Here is a 20,294-nt window from a genome sequence, read left to right as displayed (position 1 = left end):
TTACAGAAGACCTTGAGCCAGAACTGCTCAGCAGTTTCTGACCCACAGTAACTGCAAGATAACAAGTTTTATTGACGCTTTAAGCCTCTGGTTTTGGGGGCAGTTTGTTAGACAGCGATAGACACGTTGTACAGAAATGAAGGCTTGGGGAGGAGTTTGGGGGAAGCCTTGATTTTCAAGGAGCTGTACTTGCACGCAATGGGGGCACTGTTGTGTGTGTGTGTGTGTGTGTGTGTGTGTGTTTTAACGTAAAGGATGATCATTCTGATGCTGTACCTAATCTAATTTGGCAAAAGGAGTGCAGGGACAGGACGATAATTTAAGAGGCCACCGCAGTAGTCCAGACGAGAGATGATGAGCGAGCCTAAATGGAGGCACTGAGGGGTGCGGGGTGGGGTTGGAAACAGAAAGAGGGGGCGCCTGGGTGGCTCAGTGGGTTAAGCGACTGCCTTCGGCTCAGGTCATGATCCCAGAGTCCTGGGATCGAGTCCCACATCAGGCTCCCAGCTCAGCGGGGAGCCTGCTTCTCCCTCTGACCCTCTCCGCTCTCATGCTGTTTCTCTCTCTCTCTCAAATAAATAAATAAATAAAATCTTAAAAAAAAAAAAGACAATCAGAGCCTTTAAAAAAAAAAGAAACAGAAAGAGGTGCATCAATTTCAATGTGGGGAGTGAGGGTACAGGAGCAGCGGAGGTGACTCCCTGGCTCTGAGCGCAAGAACACGGGGGAGCCGTCATCTCCTGTCCCCAAAAAGGAAACGCAGACGTGAGCACCGGTTTGGAGGCCGGGATGCGTGGGAATAAAGAAGCGGGGGCGTCTGTCTCCTGGAGAGAGCGCTCCCCGTGTTCAGAGCTCCGCGGACGGCTGACCACCAGGCTCGGTCACAGATCCGGCTGGTTGAGAAATCTCTCCCTAAAGGACAAGGCTGTTCCATTTCACAGCACATCTTCATCACTGCCAAGTGTTCCCTGGTGACAGGCTCTGCCATCGGTATTTTTAGCATGTGGCCTTTCGCAGCCTGAAGAGCAGCATCCTCTTCCTGGAGCTCCTTCTCCTGCGGACAGCCAGTGGCCCGCGGAGGAGGCAGCTTCAGCGGGGCCTGACAAGCGAGAGTCTGTCGCAGCGCCAACCTGCTGGGGGAGAGGCCGTCAGACCCCAAGTTTTAGAGAAAGCCTCCATCTCATTCCCTTCTGTTCTGCTGCAGACGCCTACCAACTTCAGTGCCAATCAGCAGCTGAAAAAGAAAAAAAGCCTGTCCATGAATCCCAAGTGGAAGGAAGTTTCTCAGGCAATTTCCTTATATGACAGTTACATCAAGCCCGAAGGTAATACCTGGCCAGGTAATGTCAGGAACCCACCAGGACCTACGTTTTGCCTTTATAGATCCTAGAACAGGCCTGAGCGAAAACCCTTTGGGATTTGTAACATGTTCCATTGCCTCAAATGGAGCCAGATTTGGGGCAAAGCAAGAGAGCACTGAGGCAAGCTTGAGAAGGGTGAACGGTTTCTCAGATGGGGTCTGCAGTCCCTGGCCGAGGCTGGGGTTATGAGAATAGAAGGACTGTCCTCCAGACTTGTAAGAGTTCTCTGCAAGAATTTTAAAATTGTGTGTTTCATGGTTATGGTAATCTAAACAGATTAGGATGAGCAGACTCGGTGCTGACTGTCCCCCTTATGTAGGAATATCATCTTGCAACCCCGGGACCCATAGCCACAAATGTGTTTATGATCGTTTTGATGCCAAGTGGCATTTTTATTTTTTTTTAAAGATTTTATTTATTTATTTGAGAGAGAGAGAGTGAGAGAGCGAGCACGAGCAGGGGGAGGGGCAGAGGGAGAAGGAGAAGCAGACTCCCTGCTCAGCAGGGAGCCGGATGCAAATGCAGGACTCGATCCCAGGACCCCAGGATCATGACCTGAGCCAAAGACAGATGTTTAACCCACTGAGCCACCCAAGCGCCCCCCAAGTGGCATTTTTAAAGGTGGTCGCACAGACTAAAGGAAAAGGCGAAAAATGGATTTAGTACAGAACAAAGCATTTGTGTCAAGTGAAGACCAGTAACATCTTTGTGCCCTGTCGGAACAAATGTGTAGCGGCCACTCAAGGCAGGAATGCCAGCAAAGCTGCCAGGGACAGGAAGGGCCACCTTCTTGGTGTGAGGATCAGGGTTCAGCAAAACAGTATCATTTGTCGCTCTGAACTCATGTGGTCCCTGGAATTTAGGGGTTTTGAAGAAAAAGAGCCACTCTTCGGGGGAATAGAATCACCGCAGCAATCACCATCATCAAAGCATTTACCTGGTGTGTGCCCTCGGAGCGGCGGTAGGATTAGTAATAGGAGGTGGTGGTTGTTTCTCCATGAGGACTGCATGGATGCGGAGAATGTGTGGGGATCAGAAGACGACGGTCTTTTGCTAATGAGGTGAAGGCCCCACATAAGTCTACCCTGGGTGGTGTGCATGGACATAAGTCTACTCCGGATGGGCAATAGCAGGATTTTCTTCTTGAAGCCTCAGGTGGGCTGGGCTGGCGGGGATAGAAGAGGATTTGGGGAGAACACCCGCCCTGGAACCAGAGGACAAGACTATACATGTTGGGTAGTAATAAGTGGGCAAGGCAAGAGATCTTCACAGCAGGGTCCTATACTACTGTGAAAACTGCCCCGAGCTAAAACCAAATCACATGTATGTGGACATGTTGGAGGCGGGACGGGGACAGAAGCTCCAGGGGGACCTCAGAAAGAGTCAAAGCACCAGGGATAACCCCCACCCTCTCCCTTAGCAAATCCAACTCTTTTTTTAGTTGGGGTCTCTTGGAACTTCAAAGCTTTGGGTACATTTGATTCACACACCCAGTTTCCTGGCTGTGAGTGTCTAAAGCTGGTCCTGGGATGACTGGAACGTCTGGTACCTCACCTTCCCTCGGGCCTCAGTCTCCCCTCAGGAATAACCACCTGTGTCCTATTTCCATGCAACTTGACTCGTGCACAGAGCTCCCCCACCTACACGAGAAGATCCTTTAAGCCATGTGATTAATGCAATTAATGGTATGCACTTCTGAGGATTAAAGGACTTGTGGATGGAGGTGATGCTGTATACCACACTGCTTTTGATTCTTCATTTTCCCCTTATTATCTTTATATTTTTACTCTAGTTTTTCCTTCCTGAATCAAGATGGATTACTTTTGGCCACATTAACAGAAACCTGACTGCAGGGGCTTAACCAAATAAGGTACTTTTTGTTTTTTTGAGATAGGGTTTGTAAATGTAAATGCACACATTTTAAGTTTACAGTTCAATGAGTTTTGACAAAGGTACTGTAGCTCCTAAAACCACCCCATCAATATACAAGACATTTTTGTCACCCTAGAAAATGAGCTCATATTCCTTTCTTGTGAATCCTGACCCTGTCCCCCAGGCAACCACTGTTCCGATTTCTCTTACCATAGCCTCTTTTTGCCTGTTTCTGGAACTTCATATAAATAGAACAATACAGAGTGTATTCTTTTGTGACTGACTTCTCTTGCTCAACATAATATTCATGGGATTCATCTGCGTTGCTGAAAGTTTCGGTAGTCCTTTCCTTTTTATTGCTGAGTAGTATTCTATTGAATAAATATACCACAATTTGTGTATCCATTCATTGGTTGGTAAATATTCAGACTGTTTTCAGTTTTTGCCTGTTGTGAATAAAGCAGTTAAAAACATGATTGCATAAGCCTTTAGTTTATAAGTTTTCATTTTCCTGGGGCAAATAACCAGAAGTAAAATAGCTGGGTAATAAATAGGTGCATATTTAATATTTTAAGAAACCGCCCATCAGTTTTTCAAAGTGCCTATGGTAGTTTACACTTCCAAAATGGCAACGTATGAGAGTTCAATTGTTCCACATGCTCACCGACAGTTGGTGTTGCCAGTTTTAAATATTTTAGCCGTTTTGGTGGGTGTGAAATGTCACGAGGTTGTGATTACATTCCTCTGATAACTGATGACATTGAACATCTTTTCATGTGCTTATTGGCCATTTCTATAGCTTCCTCTGTGACATGCTCTTTGAACTATTCAGTTAATTCTTTAAAAACATTGGGTTGTATTTTTCTTTGTTTTCTTTTTAACGTATAGCAGTATATATATTCTGGATACAAGCTCTTTGTCAGATAAATGTATTGTGAATATTTCCTCTCAGTTTGTGGTTTGCCTGTTCATATTCTTAATGTCTTTGATGAGTGGAAACTTTAAATTTTGATGAAGTTCAGTAGATCAGGTTTTAATTTTATGGCCAGCATGGATCTATTTCTAGGCTCTCTGTTTTGTTCTATTGATCTACTTGTCTACTCTTCCTTATGCTAATTTCCATGATTCAGATAGGGTTATTATTTCGTTTCCAGTGGTAGGTGGGCCGGGCCTGGGGAAGCTGCTCCACACTGAGTTGTCTGCTCAGAGCCAGGTTCCTTGCAGCTCTCCGCTCCACCATTTTCAGCAAGCGGTTTTTGTTTTCCAGATAGCAAGATGGCAGCTTCCTCACTGGCATCATAGTCTAGCTTCTGGGAAGAAGAGAACAAACAGGTTAACAACCCTGCTAAGTCTGCCCCTTTTCATCAGAAGAAAAAAAAGTCCCCAAACACAAAAAGCCAAACCATCATAAAAAGCTCCCTGAGGTCCCAACTAGAATTCTGTTTACATCTCAGAGCTGGTCATGTGGCCACCCGTGGCAGTGGAGACTGGGGAGAGGAATATTTGCATGTTATGCACTGACTGCATTAGTGAATTGGCCACTGAGGCAAAAGGGGAGTGATGGCACCTATCAGTCTGGGCAAGTCAGAACCCACCGTTGGAACTGGAGGTGGGTCAATCTCACAAACCGTGAGGATGCTACAGAATGTCTTGGGATGACAGTGAAGAGTGAGGACAAAGAGAAACATCCAGAATATATATGTGTGTGTGTATATATATAATTATTTTTTTTTAAATTGAGTTTTACTTCTTCAGTTAATTCTATATCAGTGCTTCTCAACCTGGTAAGGGTACACAAGAGGGCATAAGATTCGTGGATGGAGTTTTTCAAAAAACTCAACTTTCCTTCCACAGGGCTACCCCTATTGGCAATATGAACAGCAATGTCTCCTTCAGATCATTAATTAAATTTGCAAATTTTGAATCTTTAAAAGATAACCACCTGGTTAATATCTTAAATGAATCAGTGTCTTAGAAACCCAAAGCCAGAGAAAGCATTATGGCAAATGTTTGGGTCCCAGAGGTGTTCCTGGGCACAGCCCCTTCTGTTCAGAGCCTACTCTTTATTCACCGAGTGACAAAGTAAAAAGGGCCCTTGCAGGTTGACTCTATTACTATGTCACAAGCAGGCACTGCTCAAGTTCCCAGTATGGCTAGTGTAGCATTTCTTGTCTATGGCTCCTGTAAGTCCATTTATACTGCCTGCTGTTGAGTCATTTGTTTCGCCTTTAATATTACCCCATCCTTGTTCCTGGAAGAAATTGAGTTGAGTGACAGGAACCAGGCAAGAGCCTAGCAGGCCTCAACCCAAACAGTCTTCCATTTGGTAGGGTGACTTGAGACACAAGCATCTTCTATCGCAGTGATGGTTAGCGATCTTTAAGAATCAGTGTGAGCTGGTACAACCCATGTCTCCTGCTGTATTCATTCTCTAGAGCAGCTGCAACAAAGCACCATAAACTGGGAGGCCTTACACAGCAGAAATGTATTCTCTCACAATTCTGGAGGCTAGAAGTCAAAATCAAGGTGTTGGCAGGGCCGTCCTCTCTCTAAAGGCTCTAGGAGAGAATCTGTTCCATGCTTTTCTCTTAGCTTCTGGTGTTGCCAGCAATCCTTGGCTTGTAGATCCATCACTCCAATCTCTGCCTCTGTTGTCACATGGTGTTCCCCCTGCCTCCAAGTGTCTGTCCCTGTGTCTCTTGTCCTCTTCTTAGACACGATGAAGGCCCACCCTACTCCAGTGTGAGTTCATTTTAACATCAGTAGTTACATCTGCAATGACCCTATTTGCAAATAAGATCACATTCTGAGGTTCCAGGCATGAGGACTTGAGCATATCTTTTTGGAGGACACAATTGAACCGGTAACAGCTGCTAAGACATACCGTGGAGCTTGTAAGGTGGGCCAGGACCAAGGTATCAGCATTATTATTCTGCAAGGTCCAGGAAGGAAGCCGTGCTAACAGGAAGAACAGGTTTTCCTCAAGTCAGGCCAGACTGGGTTGCTACTCTAGCTGACAACAGAGGTGGTCTCCTGCAGCTCTCACTGCTGGGGAGCCTGAACTGGAAAGACACACCCACCACCTTCTTCGCTCTTGCATGAGAGCTGGGGGGCAGCTGGAGAGGAAGAAGCCAGCCCGCAAAGACACAGAGCTGTAGGTAGGGAGCATTCTGAGGATTTCTGGGTCCTGGCCCTGGATGTGCCTAAGCCCGACTCCCCTCCCAGCCATGCCTGGGTATATGGGCTCACAAATCTTCCTTTCTGCCTTTCATTTTCTCCAATCCTCAACTGGCAAAAGTTGAGCAGAGGAGAGGCTCTTTGTACATTTGAGCAAAGCCCGAGGAGCTGGATTTCCCAAGACACAAGACGGGACACCTTCTGGGAATGAGGGGTGCGGGATTGAGGGTAGAAGGGCTAGAAGTGGTAGAGGGGAGGATTAACTTCTTAAAGAGGGGAAGGGGTGTGGACACCAGGCTTCAGGGGTGCAGTAGGAGGCAGATTAAGTGGAGTGACACAGAGGTTAGGAAAGAGGAATTGTCCACACAGAACACTTGTCTTTTGCAGACCTGAATCGACGAGGCTTCCTCCCTGCATGGTACAAGGAAATGAGTAAGTGAGATAACATTGCAACTTCTGGTCCTCTCCTTGCACTGTTCCTAACTCCTCAGTGAGACAATTGTGCCTACCCCCATTCCGGTCTGGAGTGTGTTTGGTCTGTGGAAGGCTAGTGAGGCAAGAGGTCCCCAGAAAAGGAACAGAAATCACTTCCCATCACACGGGACTCTAGCGAAGGTGTCACAGCTCTGGCAGAGATGGGGTGAAGAGGCACCCGCTCTAGCTAGGAGGTAACTCTGCAGTTCCTGATTTCCCCACCCCCACTTCTGCCCCTTTCTCCCCTCCCATCCCAGACCCCTGTGCAAAGGGGGAGTCCGGACATACCTGGGCGATCCTGCAAGAACTCTGTAGAGCCAGTTTCCCTGCAAACAGGGCATTGTACAACTCTGGGAGGTCAACAGGAGCCAAGATGTTAGCATTTAACAGCAGCTCCCATGGCATGCACAGGAAGCTCTGATAACCTCTGAATTTGGGAAATCTTTTGGCACCTTGGGGAGCCTTGGAAACATAAAAGCTATCTCTGAGGTGCTAGTTTGTGTGTGAGTGTGTGTGTGTGTGTGTGTGTGTGTGTGTGTGTGTTGGAGGCACCTTCTACAGGCCCCCTATAAAACCACCCGGGCCCTGGGGCCCCATGCAGTGGTTATAAGAGCTGACATTCCCAGAAGCATGAAGGACAGCTGGAGTGGTCCTGCGCTCTATGTCCAACTCCATCTACTTCCGAACCAAGTTTCTTCTCAGGTCTTGTTCCATAAATCTGAATCATGGGGTCACACTCTTAGTCAACAGCTAAGGCATTCTTACCTGCCTTGCACTAAATAATTGTGGGTCCCTGAACGGTGCCTTGTGGAAGCAACTCCCAGCCCTGGCTCTTTATAAATGAGTGCTGAATAAGCACTAGGGTAAATAATGGATGAAATAACCTTAAAAGAAAATACCTGAGCTGAGTGTTCAGATTCATCAAGAGGTTAAAACATCTCTCTCTTCCTCTGGAGGGAGATGCCAGGGGCTCCCTTTTCCTCTCTCCTGAGAAGTACACTTCTGCAGGGATGAGCTCTCCTTCCCTCCTCACAGAGAGGCCTTGGCTGTGCAAGGGTGAGGGGGATGGGGCAAGGAGAAGACCACATCCACAGGTGCGGAAACATGTGCAGCGAGTGCATTGTCATTGTGATGCGAGCCTGCTGTCATGGTGGTGTGTGCTCGCTGTCATGGTGGTGCGAGCTTGCTCTCATGGTGGTGCGAGCGCACTGTCATCGTGGTGCGAGCGTGCTGTCATCCTGGTGCGAGCGCACAGTCATCCTGGTGCGAGCGCACATTGTGGTGAAAGCACACTGTCATCATGGTGAAAGTGCACTGTCATGGTGGTGAAAGCGCACTGTCATGATGGTGTGAGCTCACTGTCATGGTGGTGCAAGTGCAGTCATCATGGTGCGAGCGCACTGTCATGGTGGTGTGAACGTGTTGTCATGTGGTGCGAGCTCACTGTCATGGTGGTGCGAGCACACAGTCATGGTGGTGTGAGTGCACTGTCATGGTGGTGCAAACGCGTTGTCATGGTGGTGCGAGTGCACAGTCATTGTGGTGCGAGCACACTGTCGTGGTGAAAGCGCACTGTCATGGTGGTGCGAGCGCACAGTCATCCTGGTGCGAGCGCACTGTCATCGTGGTGTGAGCACACTGTCATGGTGGTTCAGGAGTGATCCATTTCCCGAGGCTGCCCGCGTTCTGCCCCGCTCTGCCTGCCTCCCCTGGCTCTTGCCCGAGAGGCAGTGGCTGCCAGGGGGCTTGGCAAGAGTACTCCTGCGGGGCTGCCAACTGCCTGTGAGCCCCAGGAGCGCTCTGGAGAGCCAGCACATGGTTTTCAGGCTGCCGACAGGCTCTCGTGGACGTTCCTGCAGGGAGGACCCTAGACGTGGGAAAGATTGGCAGGTGGTGCTGGTGGGGACTTTCTGTGGCCTCTTAGAAGACTGCTTGCCAACAGGCCTTGGGCATTTGGCAGAATGTCTCCACTTAGCTTACGGTCTCTGGTTCCTGTTAGGAAACTCAGGGCTTGCCAGAGTGTTCATTTTCCTAAGTGAACAACGCCGCTGTTGGCATCTATCTGGTTACTCACTGCAGTATTGTGCTGTGCTCCCACTTTGGAGCGTGCATCAAGCTTGTGAGAGACCACCCCTTGAGGTCAGATCATTTCTCACCTGGTCACGGCGTATCACAAGATGCAGGAGGGCTATCCTCCTCCTTAGGTTTGCCACCTCGCTCCTTCTCTTGGGCCTCCATAAGACAGCTAGATCTCACGGGCTTTGGAGACTGACAAGCCTGGCTTTGCGTACGATGTTCTACCTTGCTGTGTGACCATGGACAAGTGACTGGGGCTCTCTGAGCTTCACTTTCCTCATCTGTAAAAAGGGCAATAATAATAGGGTTTTGTCCATATTCAATGAGACATTGGGTACAAAGTACTTGGTACAGTACCTGGTACGTTTACCGTAATTGGTATATGTTACTTTTTATTCTTAGGAAGATTCTGTGATTCTGTGAGGATAGCTGTGCCATACCGCATTGGCCAAGGGCAAGGGGATGGGCACCTTCCTTCTCCGGCAGTGGGTACGGAGAACATGCCCCTGCCCTCCTGGCTTGCTCCTGAGCCTGGATGCCTCTCTGTCAGTACCGTGCCGGGAGGAAAAGGCCACAGTAACCTCCAAGGCCTGTTAGTCATTATTGTTACTGTTATTATGATTCTCTACAACCAAACCCACCTTGGCCGGGATTTCACTTTTACCACGTCTCACTGTGTCACCGCTTAGTCTCAGTGTTCTCATCTGGAAAATGGGACAATAACATCTCTTTGTAGGGTTGGTATAAGGATTCAGTAAAGTAAGAAGCGTAAGGTTGCTTGCATTTAGCTGCATTTGGTAAATGTTCCCATATCCTTGCTCACATTTCCCCTCATTCTCTTGCTATGGGTATAGACTTCAGACCACTAAGCTCGTTATAATCCAATATAATATGACCAGGCTCCTTAGGGCATTTCAGAGAGTCCAATACTGCTTAGTGAATATTCTCTGTGAAATCTATGTGGGTTGCTCAGGGTTGTCTTTGCTATGTCGTATGTCACTTTGTGTCCTACATAAGTGGGGTTCATGGACAAGTTCCAGGTGAGTGAGGAGGGACCACTGGAGCTGTTCTGTGGATAAGCTTGTGGCCATGCATGTGATCCAAAGACAGCCTGAGAAGGCTCTGCTTCAAATGCTTTGTTTCCCTCCTTTCCAAGGATCCTCTTCAAATGTGTGCTTGCATTTGGAAAATGTGATTGGCATTTGTTTTGAATTTTATAGTATTACACGCTATCGGAGGCTATGGATTACTTAAACCTTAAACCCTCTGGCTAACTAAAAAAAAATCTCTAAGTGGTTCTCAGCAACCTGCATATACAATGTAAATTGTAACCTCTCTCGGGGTATGTGAGAACATCTGTTTTTCTTCTAATGCTGTAAACATATAAGGGTCTCTTGGGATATATTTTAAATAGACTTAATACAACATTCAGGAATGATAAGCAAAATATAATCACAGTCTTAAGGGAATGTGAACATTTCATATTAATAACATTGGAAACTAATGTTTAATGCAGTGTTAAAAGTTGACAATTAAGCATGTAAGAGTCAGGAAATTCAATTAAAATTATCACAGTAATACGAATTTAGCCACATCCTGTATTGGTTATGAAATCCATTTAACACCACAAACAATAATGTTTTCAGCTGGTTTATTCAAAAGGAAAACAGGAACAAAACCACTCTAATGCTATATATATTCTGTTATTGTGGTCAGGCTAATTTTGCTGGGGGAAGAAGTTTAACTTCTGAATCTTTAAATGCCCAGTCATTTAATCTGAGTATTCTATTTCCTTGCTTGTTGCATAATTTCTGTCCATAAAATCAGACAGAACAACCACCACAGGAGCTTTCCCCTCCTCTCCCTGCTCCTTGCTAGGGGACTGGGCTGTCTGTAGCCTGAGGGCATCCTCCTGGGATCCTGGCCACCTTCCTAATTTCTCCTGCCACTTCTCTGTGGGCTCTGTGATTGTAGGGATTGTGATTCCGTGTGGATGCTGCACCCCTAATCTGGAGCTGGGAACCCCCTGGGGCCATGTACTTGGGGGGAAATGAAGCTTGTAATTCCATTCTCCATCAATGCACAGGGTTCATGGACCCTTCGTTGAATCTATTCCTCGTGCCTCCCTTCTCCTAGCTGTACATGCCTCCCTCTACTCCTTTCCTATCCAAGACCACAGAAGATGGGCATTCATTTTTAATACACACACATCTGCAGCAAGGCTAAATTTGCCACATCCCAGGATTTTCACCAAATGATTGTTTGGAAGCTATGGTGCTTAGCAAACATTCACTCAACAGTAGCCAAAGTCAACCAGCCACTGGGAACTTCAGCTCTGGACCACACCATCCCTGTAGAGTGCTCTAAGAATAATGATAGTGAGAGTCTCGAGAGGAACTTCTCAGGGAGTTACACAACATTCATTTGGAAGGGTGTCAGAAATCTGAGAATCATTCTTTTTTATTTATTTTTTATTTTTTGAGAGAGAGAGAGCACGAGTGGGTGGGGGAAGGGGCAGAAGGAGAGGGAGAGAGAGAATCTCATGGTGGGGGAGGGGGGCTCAATCCCAGGACCCTGAGATCATGACCTGAACCAAAATCAAGAGTAGGACGCTTAACCGACTGAGTTGCCCAGGTGCCCCAAATCATTCTTGACTCCTCTTCCTTATCCCCCATCCCTCGCTAAACCTTGTAGTTACTATTCAATAAACAGCCCTCAAATCCACCAACTTCCGCCCAAGGCCATTGCCATCACACCAGTCTAATTCATCATCTTTACTCCATAGACTTCTGGAATGATCTCCCAACTGCTGGCCCCTCTAATCTGTTCTCCACCTTAGTCAGGTGATCTCAAATGCAAGTCTTGTTTTGAGACAAGTCCTCTTAAAGTCCTAGAGTGGCTTCTCTTTGTTCCTGGGATCATTTCAAAACTCTTGACAGCACTGGCAAGGCCCTTTGTGGTGTGTTTCCCAGACTCCTCTCATACCATCTCCTCAATCTACCTTCCAGTAAATGCAAATTGTTTCAGTTCTTCAACTGCATTGTGATCTTTCCCTTGCTTGGGATCTTTGAACACATCATTTGCTCTTTCCTCAAGTCTCTGATAAGCTAATTTCTATTCATCCTTCAGGTTTTATCTTAGATACCACCTCCTCTGGGAAGATGTTCCCAATATCCTCTGTAAAGAGGGCTGAAATAGTTTCCTACCCCATATCCATTCCCCATTCATCCAAATCGCTATTCAGGGCAGTAATGCACCCAGCGGAAAGACTATAGGCATGTCTTATTTAATTGCACTTTGCAGATACTGCATTTTTCACAAGTTGAAGCTTTGTGGCAACCCTGCATTGAGCAAGTCTATCGATGCCATTTTTCCTTTTTATTTTTTAAGGATTTTATTTATTTATTTGAGAGAGACAGAGACAGAGAGAGGGAGCAGGGAGAGGGGCAAAGGGAGAGAGACAAGCAGACTCCCCACTGAGCAGGGAGCCTGACACAGGACTCGATCCTAGGACCCTGAGATCATGACCTGAGCCGAAGGCAGACGTGTAACTGACTGAGCCACCTAGGTGCCCCTGGGGTGCCAGAAACCACGGCAATATAAGATGGTGAAATTAATCAATAAATGGTGTGTGTGTTCTGCCTGTACCACCAACCAGCCATTCCCCCATCTCTCTCCCTCTCCTCAGGCCTCCCTTTTGCCTGAGACACAACAATATTGAGATTAGGCCAATGAATAACCCTACAATGGCTTCTAAGTGTTCAAGTGAAAGGGAGAGTCGCACATCTCTCACTTTAAATCATAGGCTGGAAGTGATTAAGCTTAGTGAGGAAGGCATGTTGAAAGCCTAGATAGGCCCAAAGCTAGGTCTCTTGTACCAAACAGGTAGCCAAGTTGTGAACGGAAGAAAAAGTTATTGAGGGAAATTGAAAGTGCTGCTCCAATAAACAAATAAGAAAGTGAAACAGCCTTACTCCTGATATGGAGAAAGTTCGAGTGGTCTGGAGAGAAGAGCAAACCAGCCCCAGCATTCCCTTAAGCCGAAGCCTAATCCAGAGCAAGGCCCTAGCTAGCTTTCTGTAATTCTGAGGGCTGAGAGAGGTGAGGAGGATGCAGAAGGAAAGTCTGAAGCTGGCAGAGGTTGGTTCACGAGCTTGAAGGAAAGAAGTCAGCTCCACAACAGAAAGCACAAGGTGAAGCAGCGAGGGCTGGTGGAGAAGCTGCAGCAAGTTCTCCAGAAGGTCCAGCTACAATAGCAATGAAGGTGGCTACATTCAACAACAGGTTTGCAATGTTGACAAAATAGCCTTCTACTGGAAGAAGATGCCATCGAGGATTTTCAAAGCTAGAGAGGAGAAGTCAGTACCTGGCTTCAAAGCTTCAAAAGACAGACTGACTCTCTTGTTAGGGGGATAACATAGCTGGTGACTTGAAGTTGAAGTCAATGCACACTGACCATTCCAAAAATCCTAGGGCCTTTAAGAATTATGCTAAAACTACTCTCTCTGTGCTCTATAAATGGAACAACAAAGCCTGGATGACAGCTCATCTGTTTACAACATGGCTTACTGAATATTGGAAGCCCACTGTTAAGATCTTCTGGTCAGGAAAAAAGATTCCTTCCAAAATTTCTGTTCAATGACAACTCAGTTGGTCACCCAAGAGCTCTGATGAAGATTACAAGGAGATTAAATTTTTTTGAGAATAATGCTGTTTTCATGTGTGCTAACATAACATCCATTCTGCAGCTCATGGATCAAGTAGTAATTCTGACTTACAAATCTCAAGAAATACATTTTGTAAGCCTATAGCAGCCAGAGGGAGTGATTCCTATGATGGATCTGGGCAAAGTCAATTGAACACCCGGAAAGGATTCTCCATTCTAATGCTATTAAGAACAATCGTGACTCATGGGAAGAGGTCAAAATCTCCACATTCACAGGAGTTTGGAAGAAGTTCGTTCCCATCCTCACAGAGGACTTGGAGGGGTTCAGGACATCAGTGGGGGCAGTCACTGCAGAGGTGGTGGAAACAGCAAGAGAACTGGAATTAGAAGTGGGGCCTGAAGGTGGGACCGCATTGCTGCAATCTCATGATCCAACTTGAATGGTTGAGGAGCTGCTTCTCGTGGATGAGCCAAGAAAGTGGTTTCTTGAGATGGAATCTGCTCCTGGTGAAGATGCTGTAAAGATTGTTGCAATGACCACAAAGGATTTAGAATATGACATCAACTTAGCTGATAAAGCAGCAGCAGGGTTTGAGAGGATTGACCCCAGTTTTGAAAGAAGTTCTACTATGGGTGGAATGCTATCAAACAGCATCACACACTTTGGAGAAATAATTCATGAAAGGAAGAGTCAATCAATGAGGTAAACTTCAGTCTTGCTTTATTTTAAGAAATTGCTATAGCCACTCCAACGTTCATCAACCGCCACCCTGATCAGTCAGCAGCCATCAACAGAGGCAACACTCTCCACCAGCAAAAAGATTACGATTCATTGCAAGCTCAGATGATGGTTAGCATTTTTTTTAGCAATAAGGTATTTTTTAATTAAGGTATATACATTTTTTAAAGACATAATGCTATTTAATAGACTACAGTATAGTGTGAACATAACTTTTATTTGCACTAGGGAACCAAAAAATTCATTTGAGTCACTTTATTGAGATACTGGCTTTATTGTGGTGATCTGGAATCAAACCCACAATATCACCCAAAGATGAAGAGAGATTTATATTCTCTTTTAGGGGAAAGAGTTAGTGCATTTTCTATTTTATGAGAGCAAGTTTCATTATGTTATATGAAAGCATGATTTTACCATTGTCTTTCTTGGACGTTAACTTCAGTTTGGTTAAAGGGGTGTACATGGATGTCAAGGTGACGAGGGGTAGATAGGTTTGTAATGTGGTAGATAGGTTTGTACTATGTCAGTTTACCTAAGCTGGAGCCATGTTTTCCTCAAGTCATTTCCCTGCATAGTTCGGGTTAGTGTGGACTCCAGGAGACGTTTTACATGGGGTCAGAAGGTGGGAGTGAAGCGGTAGCCATCTTTTATGCTTCAGCAGATGAGGCGGGCCACATGGCTCTCTGGCACACACATTCTTGTTTATCTGCTGGCTCAACTGGTTGACTTAGGGCAGTTGGCTGGGACCCTCAGTTCTTCAGCTTCTGTGGGGAACTCCTTCAGCTTCTCTGGACTGTGACGAGGGGATCAGATTCTCCTGCAGAAAACCCTGGTCATTGAGGTTTGGGCTTAAAGTCCGTGTGTGACAGACATGGGTTCCAGCTTGTCTTCATGGTTTCCTCACAGATTTTAGTGTCAGTTCAGTTCTTGATTCCCCTGCTTCATGTCCCTCTTTACCCGACCCTCTTTGCCTGACGGCTTGCCCTTTTGGATTTTAGGCTTCAGCACCAGCAATGGAGAACAGCGGCCGTACTGTCAAGGGCTGAGCTGTCCTCCAAAAGACCTGTCCAAGTCCTAACCTCCCGGACCTCAGAATATGACCTGGAAAAAGGGTCATTGCAAATATAATTAATTAAGAAAGATCATACCGGAGTAGGGTGGGCTCCTGATTCAATATGACTGTTGTCCTTCCGAGAAGATGACCATGTGAAGACAGAGACATAAAGCATGAGCACCATGGGGTGTGCTGCTACAGCTGCGGGCTAAGGGATGCCAAGGACTTTGGTGACCACCAGAAGCTGGGACGAGCAAGGAGGGATCTTCCCCTAATGGGTTTCAGAAGCAGCATGGCCCTGCCGACACCTTGATTTTGGACTTCTACTCTCCAGAACTGTGTCACAATAAACTGCTATTGTTTTAAGTTTCTTTACAGCAACCCTTTACAGCAAACAAATACATTCACATAGACGATTTCGCCACCTCCCACAATTGTGTAAGCTCAGATCTCTGTAACACATTCATATATGTATATGGATTGTATATATAATCTCCTAGCTGTTCTGCTTCTCTGGTAAAACCCTGACTGCTACGAGACATGTGTTTTCTTTTCTTTTTTTTAAAGATTTATTTATTTATTTGAGAGAGCGAAAATGAGAGAGAGAGAGAGAGCACATGAGAGGGGAGAGGGTTAGAGGGAGAAGCAGGCTCCTCGTCGAGCAGGGAGCCCGATGCGGGACTCGATCCAGGGACTCCAGGATCATGACCTGAGCCGAAGGCAGTCGCTCAACCAACTGAGCCACCCAGGCGCCCCCATGTGTTTTCTTTTCTTTTGGAACAATACCCAAGAGTGGTATTGCTAGGTCCTAGGGCAAATGTGCATTTAGCTTTTTAAGAAACTACCCAACTTTTTCCAAAGTGTTTTTATTTAAATTTTACCACTGTTACATTTACCACTTTACGCTCTGACCAGCAATGGATTAGAGTCCCATTTGCTCCATGTCCTTGCTAACCACCCTTGGAGCTTTATGATGGGGTCTTTTACTTTGCATGTCCCCGATGACTAATGACGCTGAGCATCTTTTCATGCACTTATTGGCCATTTGTAGACCTTTTTCTGTGAAATGTCTGTTCAAGCCATTTACTCATTTTTAAAATGGGGATTGTTCATCTTCTTATCATTGACTGGGAATAAGTTCTTTATATATTCTGGATGTAAGTCCTTCATCAAGTGGATATATTACACATATCTTCTCCCTGTCTGTGGCTTGCCCTTTTATTTTCTTAATGGTGTCTTTTGAAGCACAGATGTTTCAAATTTTAATTAAGTCTAATTTACTGATTTTTTTCTTTACACAGCTCACACTTCTTGTGTCTTAAAACAAAAACACAATTTTTACAGCCTAGGGAATGTAGTCAATGACATTGTAATAGCATTGTCTGGTGACAGATGGCAGCTACACTTGTGGTGAGCCCAGCGTAACATATAGGGACGTTGAATCACCATGTTGTACACCTGAAGCTAATGTAATGTTGTGTGTCAACTATACTCAAATAAAAAAATGTAAAAAACCCACTTTGCCCTCCATACGGTCACAAAGACTTTCTTTTATTTTTTTCTTCTAGAAGCTTTATAGTTTTCTTTTTTATGTTTAGGTTGAAGACCCATTTCTAGTTATATTTGTGTGATTTGAGGGGAGGGTCAGTGTTCATTTCTTCCCCATATGAATACCCAGTTTTTCTAGCATCCTTCATTTGAAACACTTTCCTTTCCTCATTGAATTACTCTGTCAAAAATTAACTGAGCATATAGGAACCTCACAATGTTTAATTCTATTAGAACGGAAAGCTCCCACGTCTGGTCATGCCCACTACTGACCTCCTTTCCTTAGAGAGGCTGTAAGACAGATTAAGCTGAGAGTCGGGGAAAGGAACCCACACGTAAGCTTTGTTTTTGTACACGATACACGGCATGATGTTTGCTGCACTTCCAGGATATTTGCTTAATTTCTCCACAAACTCCTAACAATGCCCTGTATTTTGTGTGTTTGTGATATGAGAAGGAAGATGCTTTCTGGATGCCACCTTGGGTTCGTGCAGTCAGTGTGAGGGTCTGTGGACTTCTGCTTGCCTTTGTGTCCTTGCACTGATATTAGCAGCTTAGAGCTCAAGAGTCTAGGGGATGGAGGTCATATCTGTAAATGTCATTTTGTTTTGTGAAGCACCGAGCTCCGTGCCCGGAGCCTGTGTGGAATTTAATCAGTAGCATTGAGGTTACAGCAAATTCACTATCCGTCAGTTTCCTCGTCTATGTCATGGCATGAAGGCTCATCTCTAGTTCATTCAGTTCAGTTCAAGACCAAATGGGCGATTCGTGTAAAGAAAGACCATTGGACCACGGCTGGAGAAGGAGACTTGACCTTTTCACCAGGCTGATTTGGTTCTCTTGGAGACTATGGATGTGTGATATCTAGAACAGACCATGGCCTGGTCTTTGTTCATATTGCTCGTCTTTCAGATCGACATTGGTCTGAATAGTTTTTAGGTCAATGGAAATTAAAGGAACTGCTTTGCACTCATGGACAGTTTGTGCCTGTGGACCCGAGCTCTATCTCTATGTCCCAGCTAGTGCTGACGCCCCAGCCCGGAGAATTCTGCGCTTTCTCCCTCACTCCCACCGTTTATGTACAGCCCGGGGAAAGCCTCGTGCTAATGGACACGGAGGGCGAGGCTGCGTGGAAAGCGAAGGGAAGAGATGTCACGAAATGGCAACATGCACCCGAGGTGAGATGAAGGATATGTGCATGTTGCCGCTTGACAGCCAGACGGAGTGGCCCAATGTTGCCATGGTGACAGAGCCTGCTGCCGCTAAGTGTATGAGCAGCTCCCATGTTTTTTATAGCAGCCGGTCAGTGCCACTGCCTTCTCTGGATTGCTGCCCCCCACCCCCCCGAGTGGCCACTTGGCCCCAGCTGTCCTGATCTCTGTTGACAAATGGTTGTCCTTCACAGTCAAACTACTAGCAGTCATCTAATTAATGAATGTGCTAATTATCCTGCCCGACTCCCAGCACATTTGTCTAACTAGCCTGTCACACGCTGTAAGTGCAGCATAGGCATGATCGGCGAGGTGTGAGAGCAGGGGTCTGGGAGCCGTGGGGTGGGCTCACAGCTCGGAGCCGGGGGATAGTTCTTGTTAAACCACCTTTGCTAACAGTGAGGGGTCTGGAGAATCTGTTATTTCCTGTGACATGTATCTGTTTTCCTTTCCTTTTTTTTTTTTAAATCTCTCTTTAGGGGCCAGGGGCCATTGCTCATCGACCTAGCGCCAATGCGGAAGGACCAGGGAGTCCTGAGCTCTGAAAACGATTCCAGAGGCTCTAGGACCAGCATTCAGAGAGGTTAAGGACCCAGACTTTGAAGCTAGGAGAAGCCTGGCTTTGAATCCTGGTTCTGCTCCTTACTACATGTGTGTCCTTGGATGTGTGGTTTAACCCCTCTGCACCCCAGTTTTATCCTTTGGGCCATGGGAGGAGTAACCTGTCCCCGGAGGGCTGTGTTGAGGAGCAAAGATGCAAGCTGCTCAGGGCTGCGGGTCCTGTGCCTGGTCCGGCCTGGCCTGGGCCCTGTCGGACTGTCTGCAGGGCAGGAGACCATCTTGTTAGGAAGGGGGACAGAGAGCAGGGCCGCCGCGCTCCCCTCCCCCGCTCCCCTGGCGCCCCTCGTCTTTTTGTTCTGTCTCAGCAGCTCTCTATTGAGATGAATGGCATTTCCAGAGGCTTCACCTCTGATAAGTGTTCCTCTGCGGCGGCAGCCAGAATCTTAATGTGCGCGCTGTAATTTAATGGCCATCGCGGCTGACTATTAAAACGCTCTTCCCGGGTGAAGTGGACTCGCTCCATCGGCACGTGCTCTCCAGCCTGGCGGGGTGACTCCAGGGAGCTCGGATGTGGAGGGCGCCCACGGAGGGGGGCGCAGTGACTGAACCTCTTACCAGGGCCCTCCCGCCTCCTAAAGTGGAAATGGCTGGGCATTACCCACCCCCACCTCCACCCCAGGCCCACCACACCCCACCCCCACCCTAACCCCATTTTGTGGGGTCCCTGGAGGCTTGGGAAGCAAGAAGAGAGGCTGCCCCTTCCTGAGTTCCCGTGTTCCAGGAACCCAGGCTGGGATGATTCCCCAAGCATCGTTGGATTTTGTCGTGCTCTTTTTTATGTGCCTGCCAGTGGTGGCAGCCACTTACCTGCCATAAACACAAACACCCAAGCAAGAAGGAGGTCAGGCTGAGCCTTAGAGCCATCAGGCCATGTGATAGAGAAACGTCTTTAATAACTGGGTGTTTCAACCTGGAATTTTAAGTGGTGGACAGTCACAGTGTGATGGTAGATATACCCGGCATCCCTTCACCCCACACCCCCCAACGCCCAATCTTTCTTTAGGGAACGATCTCCTTCAACCACATGACAATTATGGAAACTACCAGGTTCTTTCATTTTCCTGCCATCTGGTGGTCCTAGGAATGATATGTGACTAGCCAGGGCCCATGAGATCGTTCTAAGAATTTAGATGAGAGAAGTCGGTCCTTTACACTGTGGAGAAAAGTGGTCTGCAGAGAGAACAAAGCTGACAAACCAAGAGAAAGTTGAGAGAGAAAGAGAAAGAGAGTGAGAGACAGAGAACTCTATTTGAGAGAGAGAACGCCGGGCCTCCAAGGCCCAACCACAGACATCTCTGCTCTTTTCCACTTTCGGTTGTTCAGTTCCTTGGATTTTTTGACCCAATCAATTTCCCTTTTTGCCCAAGCTAGTTTGAGCTAAGTGTCTATTGTTTGCAACTGGAGTACTTTTCGAAGGGACTGGCCTTCACTTCTGATGCATTGTCCTTAGTTATGATAAGTTTTAGAAAGGCTACCTCTTCACCAGGGTCAGACT

The sequence above is a fragment of the Neomonachus schauinslandi genome, unplaced genomic scaffold (assembly GCF_002201575.2).
Source record: "Neomonachus schauinslandi unplaced genomic scaffold, ASM220157v2 HiC_scaffold_367, whole genome shotgun sequence".
Lineage (NCBI taxonomy): Eukaryota > Metazoa > Chordata > Mammalia > Carnivora > Phocidae > Neomonachus > Neomonachus schauinslandi.
The sequence above is the reverse complement of the archived record's forward strand: the minus strand, read 5'-3'. Positions refer to the sequence as shown.